The sequence below is a fragment of the Pyrus communis genome, chromosome 2 (assembly GCF_041283825.1).
Source record: "Pyrus communis isolate YQ-2024b chromosome 2, ASM4128382v1, whole genome shotgun sequence".
Taxonomy (NCBI): domain Eukaryota; kingdom Viridiplantae; phylum Streptophyta; class Magnoliopsida; order Rosales; family Rosaceae; genus Pyrus; species Pyrus communis.
Genome location: NC_142566.1, coordinates 6,889,428 through 6,896,449, shown reverse-complemented (window position 1 = coordinate 6,896,449; position 7,022 = coordinate 6,889,428). Strand labels below are relative to the sequence as shown.

Here is a 7,022-nt window from a genome sequence, read left to right as displayed (position 1 = left end):
GGTAGAGTCAAGCTCGGGATGCGGTGGGGGCCCGTCCCGGGACATGACACAAGGTATGTTCTAAGTACCATTTTGGTGAGTGCAGATACAAGGGGAAACCAAAATGCTTCAATTGTGATAAGTTTGGGCATTGGGCTAGAGAATGCACTGCAGGTAAATCAGTGCAAAAGGTAAATAGTGTTAATCAAATGGAGATGGCAAGAATCTATTTTATGCAAATAGCATAATCATTGAACCAAAGGTGAATGGAAAATGGTACATTGACAATGGTTGTAGCAACCACATGACAGGAAATGTGGAATTGCTTGTTAATGTGAGAACTAATATAGCTGGCAAAGTTCACAAGGATGTAGCTTTAGTTTAAGTTCCTTCGTTCAAGCATGTTACAAAAACAGATTTTCTCTTTGTAATTACATGTGAATTCATAAGCTATAACCATAACCAAGCATAAACCAAAGCATAAATCAACTTCCAGCCATGTTTACAACATTCTTTAATAGTCATGTAATTTAAAACCAAATCCTCATCATTGTGTTGGAAGGTGCCCTAAAACACAAAAATGACTCAAAAACGACTCTTTTTGGTATTTTTCAAACTTTTTCGAATTTTTCTAAGGTTTTATGTTATATGACACTAAGACACATCAAAACACACTAAAAACACTTTAAAACAGTGAGAAACAACATGTGAAGTGATAGGTGATAAAATCCCACGAATTTCATGCAAAAACAGCTTGTTTACCCCCCCACACTTAAACCAAACATTGTCCTCAATGTGTCAAACTTAGATTAACACAAAAACAATCAACTAATAGAACTAGCAAACATAACACAAATGGCAAAGTAATAGCAATAAAGAGATAGGCTAGGGACGCAAATCTGGGTTTGGAGTGAAAGTTCCTTCTTCTCGTGTTTCAACACATGGGTTGCCTCCCAAGAAGCGCTTGCTTTAACGCCTTCCAGCCGGACGGTACCTCCGTTTAAGCTTGACTAGGTTCCACGGCATGGAGGGGTACCTCCTCCACAACATGCTCCTCAAACGTCTCGTAATAGGGCTTCAATCGATGCCCATTCACTTTGAATTCTTGCTGCGTCTTTGAACTTTTGATTTGCACTGCACCATGAGGGAAAACATTAGTGACAATAAAAGGACCAACCCATTTGGAACGCAACTTACCCGGAAACAACCGAAGGCGAGAATTGAATAACAACAGTTTCTGCCCAATAGAGAACGTCTTGGCACGAATTATCTTGTCATGGAATGCCTTCGTTTTCTCCTTGTAAATCCGGGCATTCTCATATGCTTCATTTCGGATTTCATCAAGCTCACACAATTGAAGCTTCCTATGTAAACCCGCGGCATCAAGGTCCATATTGAACGTTTTGACGGCCCAATGTGCACGATGCTCTAGTTCGACGGGAAGATGGCATGGCTTCCCATAGATGAGCCGAAAAGGTGACATCCCAATGGGGGTTTTGTAGGCAGTGCAATACGCCCACAATGCATCGTTTAAGTGCAAACTCCAATCCTTCCTTGTAGGCCCCACGGTCTTCTCAAGAATCTGCTTGATTTCCTTATTCGAAACCTCGGCTTGCCCGCTCGTTTGAGGATGATAAGGTGTGGCCACCTTATGCGTGACATTGTATTTCTTGAGCAACGCCTCAATGGTTCGATTACAAAAATGGGAACCTCCATCACTGATTAGCACTCGTGGCATTCCAAACCTTGCAAAAATGTTAGTTTTCACAAAATCTGCAACCACTCGAGAATCATTAGTTCGGGTGGCTTTTGCTTCCACCCATTTCGACACATAGTCCACAGCAAGCAATATATAAAGAAACCCATGTGACGAAGGAAAGGGACCCATAAAATCAATACCCCAAACATCAAAGATTTCAACACTAAAAATGGGGGTTTGTGGCATTTGTTGTTTAGGACCAATATTGCCCGTTCTTTGGCATCTATCACAAGACATGCAAAATGTTCTAGCATCCCTAAAGATGGTAGGCCAATAGAAACCACATTCTAACACCTTAAGTGCTGTTCTTTAAGTGCCAAAGTGTCCCCCATAAGCATAAGTGTGACAAAAGGTCAGAATAACATTAAACTCAGAATCGTGCACACACCTACGTATAACTTGGTCAGGGCAATATTTCCATAAATACGGGTCATCCCACACATAAAACCGTGCCTCTTTCTTCAATTTATCACATTGGTGTTTAAGTAATTCACTAGGAACATGTTTAGACACCAAATAATTCACCAAATCAGCATACCACGGTTCACTTACCTTGACGGACATCAGTTGCTCATCTGGGAATGTCTCTATGATAGGCACGGCATCCTCCTCATGCACCATACGGCTCAAGTGGTCAGCCACCACGTTTTCACTTCCCTTCTTGTCCTGGATTTCGATATCGAACACTTGGAGAAGAAGCATCCAACGAATGAGTCGTGGTTTGGCCTCCTTCTTGGTGAACAAATACTTCAATGCTGCATGGTCAGTATAAATAATAACTTTAATACCAAGCAAATAAGAACGGAATTTATCTAAAGCAAATACAACAGCAAGAAGTTCTTTTTCAGTGGTAGAATAATTCAATTGTGCATCATTTAAAGTCCGAGAGGCATAATAGATAACATGCGGCCTCTTCTCCTTCCTTTGCCCCAAAACAGCTCCTAATGCATAATCGGAAGCATCGCACATAAGCTTAAAAGGAAGGCTCCAATCCGGTGGAACTATGAAAGGTGCCGAAGTTAGCTTTTCTTTGAGGTGATTGAACGCCTTCTCACACTCCTCGTTGAAGTCAAATGCCACATCTTTCTGGAGGAGACGGCAAAGAGGGTTTGAGATCTTGGAGAAGTCCTTGATAAATCGCCTATAAAATCCTGCATGACCAAGAAACGAACGAACCTCTCGAACCGAAGTAGGAGAGGGTAAGTAGCGTACAAGATCTATTTTCGATTTATCCACTTCAATTCCTCTTTCTGAAACAATATGCCCTAGAACTATGCCTTGTCTAACCATAAAGTGACATTTTTCCCAATTAAGCACAAGGTTAGTTTCTACACATCGTTTCAAAATCATTGTGAGATTTTCCAAACAACCATCAAATGAATCACCAAACACACTGAAATCATCCATAAATACCTCAATAATCTTTTCCACAAAATTTGAAAAGATACTTACCATACACCTTTGAAACGTGGCCGGAGCATTGCATAAACCAAAAGGCATGCGACGATAAGCAAAAGTACCAAAGGGGCACATGAAAGTTGTCTTTTCTTGGTCATCCGGCGCTATGACAATCTGATTATATCCAGAATAACCATCAAGGAAACAATAAAAAGAATGACCGGCTAACCTTTCAAGCATTTGATCAATGAACGGCAAAGGGAAGTGGTCCTTCCTTGTGGTGGCGTTGAGCTTCCTATAATCAATGCACACTCACCAACCTGTTTGGATACGGGTTGGCACAAGCTCATTCTCGGCATTCTTCACCACTGTCACTCTGGACTTCTTTGGAACACATTGCACCGGTGACACCCAACAACTATCAGAGATCGGATAAATCACTCCACAATCAAGAAGTTTGATAATATCCTTTTTTCACAACTTCCATCATTGGAGGGTTGAGACGGCGTTGAGCCTCTCGAGTTGGTTTAGCCCCCTCTTCTAGAAGTATGCGATGCATGCACGTAGTCGGGCTAATTCCCCTAATATCGGCCAAAGTCCATCCAATGGCCGTCTTGTGCTCTTTCAACACTCGGATCAACTTCTCCTCCTCTATGGCCGTGAGTGATGAGGAGACAATAACGGGCAATGTCTCGTTGTCTCCCAAGAAGACGTACTTTAAATGATCGGGCAACGGTTTAAGCTCAAGTACGGGTGCCTGAATCACTGAGGGTAACAACTTATTAGTGGAAACTGAAATTGAAATTGGGTTTGAAGGCTTACCATGGTGTTGAGGTAGTGACTCAAGGGCAGCCACTATCTCGGCCTCCTCCACACTTCTAGGCACGGCAAAACCAGATTTTTGCCCAATTCCTTATGCAATTGTTGTTTCAAGTGTATCCCTCTCCAAAGAATCGAGAAAATCCTGCGCCAAATCATCAATTATATCAATAGAAAAGCAAGAATGATCATCCTTAGGAAATTTAATACTTTCAGAAAGATTGAAATCAATGACTTCCCCATCAAATTCCATCGTTAAAGTTCCTTTAAACATATCTATCTTGGTGCGGGCTGTTTTCATGAAGGGCCTCCCTAATAGAATCGGCAATGGGGTGGAATGGGGTGAATCCTCCATGTCAAGCACGTAGAAATCCGCTGGAAAAATCAAGTTACCAACCTGTACCAAAACATCTTCCAAAACACCCTTTGGATATGCATTAGAACGATCGGCTAATTGAATTATCACACCATCATTTTTAAGCTCACCTAAGTTCATAGATGCATAAATAGAGTATGGCATAACATTAATCGAAGCCCCTAAGTCTAACATGCATTGTTCAAACTTAGTATTACCAATAACGCACGGAATTGTAAAACTACCCGGATCTTTGCATTTAGGGGGTAATTTCCTTTGTAACACAGCAGAGACATTTTCACTTACTTGAACCACCTCTTTGTTTGAAATCCTTCTCCTTGTTGTACGAAGTTCTTTTAAAAACTTAGCATACCTCGGGACTTGCTTAATCGCATCAAGGAGTGGGATATTGACTTGAACTTTCCGAAAGGTCTTTAGAATGTCCTTCTCGGCTTCTTCCTTCTTTGATTACCTAAACCTGCCAGGAAAGGGCACATTTAGTGGAATAGAACTAGAAAAAGTCGAATTGGGACTTACCTTGGTGGTTTGGGACGGTTTAGGAGGACTAAATGAATTCGGCAAGGTTTGGTCATCCTTGGCCGTGGGCTTTGCTCCCTGTGCTTCTTCTTGCAGCAACTTGTCCTCCTCATCTTGACTTGATTTGGATGTATTTGAGTCCGTTCCAACCTGTTTACCACTTCTCAACATGATGGCCTTAGCGGTTTCAAATCCTCCATTCGGGTTCATAACGGTTGAACTAGGCAATCTGCCTTGTTCTCTAATTTGCCCTATAAACTCGGCAATTTGACCTTTTTGCTTCTCCAAATTATCCACCCGTTTGTCTTGGATTTGTCTATCCTTATTTTGAGTTTGTACTTCCTGCGTCAAAGTAGTAAGTAACTTAACAACTTGATCATTATCCAAAGACATACCTGAGGTTGTTGGGGCAGATTGCACTTGGTTTTGATTGAGGACGAATGGCTTTGTATAAAAGCCCGGTGGTTGCTGCCTAAATCCTCCTTGTTGTTGGGGTTGTTGAGGATCCCGCCATTTGAAATTTGGATGGTCCCTCCACCCCGGATTGTAGGTATTAGAGTATGGATCATGGCGTGGTTGATTTTGGTTCCCAAAACCCACAACATTGGCAGATTCCCAACCCCCATTCTCAATCAATTTAGGGCATTGATCGTTGGCATGTCCTTGCATAGAACACGCCACACACACTTGGTCCATGAATCTTCATTCCCTCGGCCAACTGAGAAACAATAGAAGTAAGGTTAGCTAATTGGGATTGAATTTCGGGCATAGAACTTACCTCATTCACTTGTGGCCGTGGGAGGTCTCTTTGTCCAACACCTTCGTCTTGTTGTGCATTATGTGCTCGGTTGGCAATTAAAACTTTTGCATCCCCCGGAGTTTTATCCACCAACGCACCTCCCGCCGAGGCATCAAGCATTTGGCTTTCCATGGGAAGGAGTCCTTCGTAGAAGTATTGAATGAGCAGCTCCTCCTTCATTTGATGCTGTGGACAAGAAGCAACAAGTGATTTAAAACGTTCATAATAAGAAGGAAACGATTCACCTTGACTTTGTTGGATGCCACTAATCTGTTTCCTCAAAAGAATGACTCTTGAAGTTGGGAAAAACTTCTCCAAGAAAGCTCTTTTGATACTATCCCAAGATGTAACCGTTTCGGGTGCTAACTCGTACAGCCAATCCTTCGCCTTTTCCAAAAGTGAGAATGTAAAAGCCTTCATCATTAGAATGTTCCCATCGACATTTATGGGTGTCATGCTCGAACAAACAACCTCGAACTCCTTGAGATGCTTGTTGGGATCTTCCATGGAAAGCCCATGGTATTTCGGAATGTGGTGCAACAAGCTTGACTTCAACTCGAATTCATCGGTCTTGCCTTGGGCAGCCGCGGGGTATTGAATGCATAATGGTGCGGCATTGGCCAACCCCGAGGCCGAAAGCTCTTTAATGGTCCGATTGTCCGCTGCCATAACTTCTTCTTCCACACTTTCAAACTCAGATTCGGCCTCTGAACTTGAACTAGGTTCACTAGGTTCACTAGGTTCGGGATGCCTCCTCTTTCTTCTCAATTCACGTTCAAAATCGTCGTTAAAGTCCAAGATATGTGCATGCACAATTTGAGAACTCCGCGTCATGCACTAGTACCTAAACCAAGAAAACAAAACAAAATAAGAAAACTAGGTAAATTACACTTAAAACATACGGCAAAAACACAAGGGATTAGCAATTTTGCTAATCCCCGGCAACGGCGCCAAAATTTGATGCGAGATTTATACGCACACAAATTAAACCCTCTTTTTATCAATTGTAGTAAGTATGTAAGTAGGGATCGTTCTAGACCGGGGATTAACTAGGGATGCTAATCAATGTGAAATTGACTCAAAAACGTAAAAACAATATTTAGAACACTAAACTAGACTTAATGAATGCAAACCTAAAATTTAAAACACTCAAACAAACTAAAAGACTCAAAAAACACCCAAAACACTCAAAACTGCCTTAAAAACACTTTCTGGGCAGTTTTGAGCACTTTGAGTACTTTGGACGAATTTTGGGAAATAAATTGATTCAAAACACTTAGAAACACAAACTAAGACACTTTCTAACTAAATTGGACAATAAAGTAAAGGGGGATTGAGGTTTTGACGAAATTAAACTAAATGCACAGATTCTAATT

At 41.6% G+C, this 7,022-nt stretch overlaps 1 pseudogene; it reads right to left on the bottom strand.

Annotated features, from left to right (window-relative positions):
• Positions 1–807: 807 nt before the first annotated feature.
• On the bottom strand, positions 808–6,480 carry LOC148698439 (uncharacterized; annotated as a pseudogene).
• Between the last annotated feature and the right edge of the window lie 542 nt (positions 6,481–7,022).